Source organism: Oreochromis aureus, linkage group 8 (assembly GCF_013358895.1).
Source record: "Oreochromis aureus strain Israel breed Guangdong linkage group 8, ZZ_aureus, whole genome shotgun sequence".
Taxonomy (NCBI): domain Eukaryota; kingdom Metazoa; phylum Chordata; class Actinopteri; order Cichliformes; family Cichlidae; genus Oreochromis; species Oreochromis aureus.
Genome location: NC_052949.1, coordinates 17,984,249 through 17,995,242, shown reverse-complemented (window position 1 = coordinate 17,995,242; position 10,994 = coordinate 17,984,249).

Below are 10,994 nucleotides of genomic sequence, written 5' to 3'. Positions count from 1 at the left end.
CAAATGTGTTCTTCAGCTCCTTCGGATATTCGAGGTTGAGGGCATATATCAGTCCCATCAGTTGTACACATGCCTTTGTTCGGCTTCCACATCCCTCCATCACTTGGTTTCCTCAATCACAATGAACACATCTGATGGATCCTCCTCAGCCATGATGTTGTGGATCACGATCACCTTCATCATATTGTCTGTGTAATCCTCACATTCCTACGTGTTAAAAAGAAATAAATAAAAAGCATACACATGTTTTATTTTATTTAAGATGCTTTTTCAATATATTTCAGTTTATCTAAAAGGGGAGCGGACAGAAGATGAATGGAGAAGGGAGAACAGGGATAGGAGAGGACAGGAGAGAAGAACATTAGGATCCCTTGAGTTAATAAGTAATCTGTTATCAATATGACATACCTGGCAGTCATGAAAAAGATCTTCTTGTCTTCCCCGAGGTAGCAGATAAGAAGATCCCTTTTCTTCTCAATGCTCTGTGTCTGTAGGGAGATACAATTTAGTGAAAAGACTAAGTCGAGTGATTTACATACATTAAGACTGAATTACTTTAAAACAAAAACATGGCTGATGCCTCTCTTCTGCTTTCAACAGGTGAGAGCCTGGGTACACCCTGGACAGTCAATCACAAGGAAACAGAGACAGACAGGATAAACAACCATGCACGCACACACTCAAACCTAAGGACAATTTAGAGAGACCAATTGACCTAACAGTCATGTTTTCTGACTGTGGGAGGAAGCCTGAGTACCGGGGAACCCACACATGCACAGGAGAGCATGCAAACTCCATGCATAAAGACCCTGGGCCAGGATTTGAACCCAGGACCTTCTTGCTACCCACTGCAGCCCTCCATAATTACATATTTGTGAAAAAGTCAAATAACATACATCTTTCAAAGTGTCCAGCAAAGGTCTCATCTTGGAACCAGCAGCTCCTCCTTTGGCACTTGACACGCTGCAAAAGATAATCACAATCCTCAAAACACATGGCACAGGTGTTCAAAAACTGCCTCTCATTGTCAAAAGAGCATGAATTACAGACAATGCATGTGAACGAAAGGATGTTGCCTGGCTGGGATGACTGTGAATGATGCCTTGACAAATGTGTCCTTAATGCACCCCATGGCTTGACAGTGCAAGGGCAATCTGCATGAAGGCAGGGTATGGAGTGGACTCGACCAAAATGCCCATGTATTAGCCTGATGTGTTTCAGCAGGTCTAATCTTTTGTGGTTGTGAAGTTGCACAACTTGCATTTCCAATTCATTTTCACATAACTGAGGACTTTGGTTAAGATTAACCACATTTTCAAGGTCAATGTGATTTATTTCATTTAGAAACTTGCATACCTGTAAAGGATACACCGGGGTGGGGACGTGGGTGGGTGCGTCAGCCCTAGAACTGGTAACAGTGTCGTCGATCAGCAAGCCTCTGCGTGTAAAGGACACACGTGAGGACCTGAAAAAGAGGGCAAATAGTGAGTGTCCACATACACAGATTTTTCATGCAACAAAAATAAGAAAATACATTACACAAAATAAATTTTCAGACATGTACCTGGTTACAAGTTTTTATCAACCCGAGTCTCTTTAATGAAGGTAGAAATTAAACATAAGGGGAATATTCTTCTTCAGTTTTTCTTTGCTCCTCTTATCTGAGAAGTCTGTCTGTATGTTATACTTAACACGGGTCTGTTATGCAGAAATTACAGATTGTGTAATTACCTCACTAAAATGAAGGCATTGCAATTGCATAGATTAATATTCATGCGTCATGGAATTAGCTTCATAGATCATATTCATAGATGTAATATGCTTCACAGAACATGCCGTATTTCTCCAAATTATAGCCCAGACATATAATATTCAAAATTAATATGGACCCAAGGTGTTTAAAATAACCAGGTTTCTATATGTGACCCGCTGAATAATTGGGGACATATGATTATGAAAACAATTATTAAGCACTGACGTTCTAACACTACCCAATATAATATAAAATATATTCAAAAATATTTTACTTGATCCCACAATTCCAAAAAAATCTTAGGTGCAGCAACAGTGGGTATTTTCACACATACTAGTGGGATACAGTAGTACTTTGTTTTATTTTTTAACATCTGCCATTTCAATATTTTAGAAAAAGCTAGCATTGACAAATTTTTAAACTTAAAACAAGCAGTCAGACAGTCATGCACAGGCCTGGACTGGGAAAACATTTCAGGCTGAGAGCTTTACCCCCCCTGCTTTTATTTTGGTGTGACACCCTGGGGCACTTCAGCTACTTTCTGTCAGAGACCGTTGGCAACACTGATGGTCTCATGAGACGCCCTCCTCTCTCAGACATACTTGTCCCACCCGTGAGCGAGTATCTTAATCATCAGTAAGTAGGAGAGACTTTCTATCCAATCAGAGGTGAGGAAGGCGGGACCTGCCCTACTTACTGAACGTAAGATACTCTTTAACCACACATCAATAAATACAGTTAATAATTCAAACTCTCAGAGCAGTCTTTGTTTTTTACTGATCGTTTCACGTTGGCTTTATTTGTTTTGCTGCTGAAAAATCTCCCTATAGCTGGAGTTCATGATGCTGCTGTGTCCCAGTGTTTCCCCGCAGTGCGAACAGCTGAGCGGATTATGAAGCAGATACGGGAGCAAAGCGGTATCTATCACATTTTTAAATACAACCAAGCATGCTTCAGAGCTTTTTCAGAAAGTTCTGGTGCTGCTAAAACAAAACCGCCAGTTACAGCTGGGAGAAAGCTTTCATTGAGCTCTCCGGGATGACGAGGTACAGTGAAGATCAATGGGGAGACGCAGACGGATGCAACAGCTGTTTTTTAAGAGTTTTAAAACACGGCTGTTGGGAATGATCTGCCCAGTGTTCATAGAATTTCAAAGACATACAGGATTTAAGTTTGTTTACCTGCTTTATGTGTTGACCCAGAAGCAGAGCCACCACAACTTAATGATTGCCGCCTCATTTCTCAAAAAATAATAATAATAAAGATCGCCTGACGTCCATTTTCTTTTCCATCAAGGAAGGAAAGTAGTTTGCAATTATTGGGGTGTCCAAATTCATGGGCTGCATCCTCCCAACGTATTTGTAGACCGATTACGTCACACCGACGCGCGAAATCTGACCAATGCGCCCTCATTTTCCCGAATTTGAAAGATGTGTCGGTGTGTCCTTCGTGGCCCACCATATCCCAGAATTCATAGCGCGGCCCAGCCAAACTCCAGTTTCCGGCAATGGCGGCCGCTACTACGTTTTAAAATTACTCTTATTATTCTTTCTGGGTCACATAATAAACTTTTAACATATTTTCAGGCGAGAATGTGGGTGTGTAAATTTCAAATATCTGCTCAGTTTATCAAAATATCGCATATTTGCACAAGTGCTTCGACATTTTCGGAGACGTCTGTTACCCACAAGCTCGATAGCTAGCCGAGAGCTCGAGTGTCACTAGAGCCGCCGAGAACGGCACAACCCCCAGCACATCATTTTCAGATCACCGCTGTCTTTCGCTACTCAGGTTAAACGTAGGTTTACATCCGGCCTACCCGACCTTCTGAGGACCCGGTCACATAGCTCGCAAAGGCCGGGCCCTCAGGAGGATTCAGCCCATGAATTTGGACACGACCTCATTGTTCCGATTACCAGTCCGGGACTGGTCATGCATGCTGACTGATAAAAAGCGCACCACAAACACATTTCATTGCAACTTACCGACAGTTGTCTAGACGGTTAACAGACAGCAACAGATTCAAGGTTTTATTTCAAGTAATGGTGCATTACACAGACCTAAGCAATACAAGTAAAGTGTAATAGCTCATTACTTCAAAAATTACAATTTGCATGCGCTATTATATATCATTCACCCTATGTAAATAGCTTACCTTCACTTCTGTGGTTCGATCGGGTTTGATGGAAGCTGAAGAAAGGACCCAGAATTTGCTTGCTGTCCCGCTCAGTCAAAAAGCGCGGTCTGGCGCATGCGCAATTAGGAACATAAGACTCACGGTTTGGGGTATATTTTACTGCATTTTTAATGTAATGTCGTTACTCTTAGGAAAAGGATATAATTAACCCATTACTGTATAATTCCTTGGCTGAGTGCAATAATAGAGTAAATCTTACATGATTTGCATAGATTATATATACCTCTCTCCAAAATAGCTTTTATCAGTGCAGCCTAGCCGCAACGACACCTTTCTTTCACACGGATGCCTGGATGTGCGTTGGAGCCGACTACCCGCACAGAGCGTTTCTGACAGTCGGGCGTTGCTTATACAATAGAGAAAAGCAACAACACAGCGTGTTTCTCTGCTCCAAGACATCCGCGGGCCTTTAACACGGTAAGCATGTCTGATATACCCAGCGCATAAATGTCTGTATGTCAGCGCTGATTATTCAAACCCTGTTTAAAATGTGACACATGTGTTGTCCAAAAACATTTCCTCTAAATTTGCAAAGTTACTGATTTAAAAATATATTTTCGAATTTATAGTTGCATGACAAACATATGATAGACTCTTGAGCACATTTATATAGCTACATTCACAATGGTATAACCATGCTAAATGTAATGGGGGAAGGCTTTAGGACCCAGGGAACCCAAGGGAGGGTATAAAAGAGGAAGTAGCAGCAGGTGCTCTTCATTTGCACTGACAGCGGCTGTGAACAATGGTTGTGTGAGTAGGTGAAGAGCCTGAGAAGTTTTGTCTTCTACACACAGTTGTTTTAAACCTCTACAGCAGAGGTTCGAGTAATGATTTTAGAAGATAAGCCAAGATAAGCCAGGTGTGCAGCAAACACAGTTGTCTGCTGGAGGTATTTTAACTTAATATATTTGACATTAAAAAAAAGTATATTTATTAGTGATGGTGAGATGAAGCCTCGTGATGAGCTGAAGCTTTCCATCCAACTGGTCGACTCATGGTTCGAAGCATTGTGATGATTCATTTGCTCTACTGCGCCATCAAGTGGACGATTTAAGTGAAATAGGCTCTGTGATTATAATGATGTGATGTGTAAACCTCTAAACTGAATAAATAGATTGTTTTCGTGGTTATTTATCCCAAATATTGTCTCAGTATGTCTGATACAAAAGAGAAAGTGGAAACTATTAGGACAGAGTTTTGGTATGATTGTGTAACTGTTAGGCCTGCGTATTGTCACTGATTTCTAGAATCGATTCGATCCAGGATTCGATCAGGGAAATTGTGCCTCAGTCAGAAATATTATAATTCAGATCATGGATCAGTACATTTCTATATTTTTATATCTATAAAAGAAAACTGACACTGCGAGACTTTATCGAAGGTGTGAGCATCACAGCAGATGCCTTTGTGTCAAAGCAGCTAAGGATAAAACAGAAATACGATTTATAAAAATATTCTGCAGCAGATCAAAAACGAAAGAAAACCATTCATCAACATATGAACATTACCTGATGCTGCTGAATGAAGCAAAGCAAAGTTACAGAGGTTTAGAGACACGGCTAAGCGTTTTGCAATTTTGCATAATTTTAAAAAGTTTAAATTTGTTTGGTAGCCTATTGAACAGCAGAAATTAGGTTTTCTTTTCGGTAGTAAGTAAAGGAAAAAACAGCGGCTGACAGCGCTGTAAACAACGGTAGACTTGTGCGTAACAAGCAAGGGAATAATGCAGAAAACAGATTTTTAGACGGGAAACTGTTCTTCAAGTACAGAGAGAGAGAGAGAGAGAGAGAGCTGTGCATGAAGTGTGATTTTTATCGTGGTGGAAGCAAAACAGCAAAAGTCAGAGGGAATTCATGACGATGTTTATGTGAAGCGTAGTTTGGATCTTCTTTTGCTGCTGGTTCGGTCAATATTGTTTGAGAGAAATAAAACCTGCAGCGTCAGAATCAGCGCAAAAGACAAAAAAACGAAGCGCGGACCCGCCGACACATGAGAATCAGTGAGCTGTCCTTTCAGCCCGACCGTGTCCGTGTCGTCGGGTGAGAAAGGCGACATCTCACTGATTCTGATCCGTCAGCGGTTCCGCGCTTTGTGTTTGCGTCTTTGTGCAGAATCCGTGTACCTGCTGTCACTTACTGTTTTAGCTGTTTGGTGGTTGTTGAAATTTTTGTGAGGTTTAACCTGAGATTCTGGCATTTCGGGCAAAATAAAGTTATATTAAAAATCGATTCAGGATTTTAATTAAACAATATCACGTTTTCAAGCGAGAATCGATTTTAATCGATAATCAAAACCCGCCCCTATAACTGTGTAATCATGCTTATGTACATCTGGATAATGACACAAACTGTGTGGCGCTTCACTTTTTAATAAACTAAAAGACATAAATCAGGTTATAGGATCTGTAGTGTTGTTTATTTATATTATGGTACTTATCATTTGTGATATTTATTACTGTGTGCATACTTTATTAGAAGAGAAAACAAATCTCTTCCTTGCTGGCTCAAGTAACTATGTAGCACGTAAACAATCCAATTCCGCAACACAATGTGATGGGGGAATCAGCTGTGTTTTGCTGCCCATTTTATTTCGAATCTGGCGCGAACCAGTGAACCAGTTCCCGAATCAGTCACGTGGTACGGACTGCCCGCGAAGCCTCGAAAGTCACTGCATACGTAATCAAAGCAAGCCTCGATACGCACTTCACAGACACGCCCCCGAGATTACCCGAAGCGCGATTCGAAGCTTCGACACACAGGACACATCACTAATATTTATGCACTATAATCTAATTTATATTGTATTGCCTCCTGCAGGACAGGCTGCACATGTGAATTTGTCACTGTTTTTTCCTCCTCCTCTTTTTGTTGCGTTTTTTGGTTTTAGTAGGGTCACCTTTTAAAACTGTTTTTTATGCCGGGTTTGTTTTTATTTTCAACGGGCTGGTGCAATACTAGTCGGGCAACGTGCAACCCCTGAGCTGGGCTCTTACCTTAGGGGAATTAGGTCTTTTAGAGGTGCTCTGTGTGGATTTGCAGTGAACAAGTTTTATTAAGAGTGATTTTAGTGCCACCAATCATTGCCTGGACTATAACACTTAGTGCATGCGATAAGTGTTCTGTTGGGCTCGTATTTATTTGGGGTGGATTTGTTTCTTTTAAAGTAACGAGCATCTGGGACCACCGGGGTAGAGCAAGCCCTCAGGTGATAGTTGCATTGCTGGCAGGTTGCACCAATAAGACTATCTTGTGGTCGTTTGTGACCTTTTCCATTTTGATGTTTTAGTCCTTTTGCAAACCCTTTGTGTTTTCTTTTAAAATAATAAATTTTAACATATCTGACTGATATTGACCCTCTTGTCCTGTTTATTCTGGGCTTGTTCCTGTGAGAGCTTTGGGCCTGAAAGTTTGCACGAGTAGTATAGAGGCCCTTAGCGAACACTCGGTGGCTTTTACTCGCTACATAAATAAAAGATGCCAAAGCACCAAAGCACTCTAATGCAAGCCTCTGAACTGTATGTTGATAAGTACATGAAGTGTACCTCTACCTCTATACCTGAAAACAGTTTGTATCCGCACTCTGAGGGTGTGCTGAATTGTTTTTAATATGGCACTTTTTACGAACTGCAGATGATGAATTCCTCTTTATTGGAGAAAGTGTCCTTAAGCTATTGTTGCTCATACTTACTGAGTTCCCTAGCTACTTCCTTACTATGTCAGTATACTTTTTGTAAAGGAAGGTGTTGTAGATTTAAAGAAACATCCCAATTGAAGCAAAGGCAAAAAATTGGAATGAATTTTATGTGACTGTTCATATTAAAGCCAACAACAAATGAAAATCCAAAACTGGCTCCAATCCTTATTAATGATCTCTCTCTCTCTCTCTCTCTCTCTCTCCCTCTCCCTCTCCCTCTGTGTGTGTGTGTGTGTGTGTGCGTGCCCTCACAGAAGGAAGGTCACGGCAGAAGCCTTTTTCAAATGCATTTCCAATCAGTTTTTCTACAAGAAGTGTGGCTCATACAATGGTATAAATGTATTATTTGCGATACTTTATAAATATGAAACTCTAAAGTTTTGAGTTCATGCACATTGTGAAACAAGAATCTAAATATTTGTGTCACAATGATTTCTATAAAAGCAAGTTGTTTATGGGGATAATGTGACAAATCTTTTGCGGCCCTATTAATGATCAATGGTAATTGAAGAGGAAGCTGAACCCAGGCTCTGGACATTTTCATGACAAGTGACAGCGCAGACATCTACTAATGAGAGAACATGTTTTTCATCATAAAGACTGTGATATGAAGCATCGTTAAAGTGTCACTTCAGTAATGTTGACTCATGTTTTTAATAGATGACTTTAAAACACTAAACTCTAATTTCTGTGATTTATTTTAAGTTTACAGAATATAACGTGGTAAGACGATGAGCTTTACTTCTCACTGTCCGTGTTATGTGTATCTATTTATCATGTATGCTACTTTGCTCTGTGGACTGTAAAATGTTTCACTGTGTTCATGAAATAAACCAGACTTTCAGTGTCTGCATCTTTTACTGTTTTTCTGCTTTTGTTCACTCCAAGTTTGACAAAACCCACAGATATCCAGAGTTAACTCACTAACAATGTGGAGCAGTCTCAGTGTATTTAGCTGCTTTTTCCCTAAACACAACCAACTGAGAGAAACGCTTGTAGTCCTCACTTTGGTCATTTTGAACGTTGAAGGAGATTTGTTCCATAGACACCTTATACTAGTGTTTCCTACACTTAATCCATCACTACTATGTTCTATTTAAATCCAGATTCCTTTTATAGTTTCCAGTGAAATTTGTTAAACCATTGCTTAATGTGACAGAAGTACACGTCACTCTTTACTAAGTTTATTGCTGAACGACACAGCTAGCAGTCTCACACACTCTTTAGGTTTTTGAGGTTTTGTGTGTAATGGTTTAGTCTATCAAACCTTACCCTTTTCTCCCCAGTATCACAACAGTATGACTCCCAAAGTACGGATCAGTAAACAACCAATGATTCTAAAGCCAGAACAGAAAGATACAGTTGGAAGATGCATGATTGTGTTTTTACGATGCATAAAACTACCCCCTCTTCTTCTTCTCTGTGTTGTTGTTGTTCTTGTGTGTGTGTGTGTGTGTGTGTATGCCTTAGAAGTCAAATAATACATTAGCCACACTTAAAAAAAAACATCTGAATTTCATTTAGAACTCAGATTCTAAGTTGTAAGCAGAAATCTTATGCTCAGCCAGAAGCACGTTTCCCCACTTTCACAATGCTAAGGTGACAAATCCACAACCCCCAACAGATGGTTTGTTACACGCGGGCGAGAAGAGCAAGGTTTACTTACACAACCTCACACACACACACAGTAGATTTTTAAAGTTTTTGGGTAAAGTGGTTTAGCCACAGATGTAACTTCTACTGTTGATAAAGATCACTCCAGCTACATATTTCTTAAGATATTAAGCGTCTTTATTAAGCTCTTATTTATAAATGTCTACACAATAATAGACACCGTGTGCTCTGTGACATTATAGTCTTCTACTTCTGCTTCCATTGGTTTGCATTTTAAACTCGCAGCCTTTCAGGTTGTTATGAACGACTTATATTTCTAACATTTTGTGATATAAAAGTGAACCATGTGCTTTTTTAAAAAACAATTCTGTGTGATGGAATGACTTAAGACACGAGTTAGAGCTACCCGAGGCCGAGACTCAAGCGGAAGAAAATTAAAAGCTTTGGTTTGTGTGGCTCGAAAAATTAAAGAAAGTATGTTTAATAATTCAACAAGACCCGCACCTTCAACACATGTACATTCAAATTTTGGATCAGACTAACATCGCTGTTGTTCAATAGTTTTAGCCTCTCTCAAAATTCATTTTATGACCTTTATGTTTCCAGCTGATAAGGACAATTAATGCATTTCAAATGCGCGCCCAAAGGCTTTAAACATCCGCTTTGTCTGTAACGACAGCATCAAACTACAGTGCATTGTTTTTACTAAAATTCAACATTTTCAGATTAAAATTTGGCTGTTTTTTTTTCACTGTAACACCCCCCTCAATGCCATCTTTGTGATATTCTTGGAGATTTCAATTTTTATATTTATGCTTTTGGTGTGAGGGTATCTAATATACATGTTGTCACTGTGTTTTTGTACTACTAGCTGTGAGGGCTCTGCTTTTGCTTTGAGCAGTCTGTTTTTATTTTGTCTTGTGAGTGTGTGTTTTTCAAATGAGATCCTCGTCAGTTTGATTTTGTCACCACAAACTTTGTGTGAAGTTCACAACAGAGGTAAAGAGATTTAAACACACAAGTTTAAGGAGGCAGGGGTTGGACCAGCTGCGCAGGGCAGGTGAAGCAGAGAGTGTCAGGGGAGATGTGCAACAGAAGCAGAGGGAACATTTTACAAGATGATAAATGGCACATTTAGATGATTAAGGATTTGTCGACAAGATTAAAAGACACGTCCGGCAGAGTTCAACAACATTACAGTTTGATAAAATAAAAAGTTTTTAAACTACACAATGTTTATTTTCTCCTCTGATAGTAATCATATTAAACATGTCAAGAAAGAAAGAGTATAAAGAAAAATAGTAAATGTGTGTCTAATTAAACTCTTCCTGTGAACCTTATATCATCCTTTAGTATGTTCGGTGTTACAAACTTGAAGAAGCACAGAAAAGATCATCAGACATTAATCTAATCAGTTTTCAGCCTTCATTCATATTGAAAAGTTGAAATCTTCCCTGCTAGACCGAAGTGCAGCGTTTAACACCGATGACCATAACATTTTATTACAGCTATTATTAAATGGAGAGTCCTCTTCACACACTGAGGTTAATTATGAAGCTCCACAGGCTTCTGTGCAGTGACCAGTTCTGTTTACATTATACATGGTTTAGAAGACATAGCGTACATTTTCACTGCTATGCAGATGATACCCGCCTTTTATTGGTTAAACTGCCGGGATGTCTTAGACACATAACGAGCTTTAATTTTCTGCTTCTAAGTTCAGATAAAACTGAG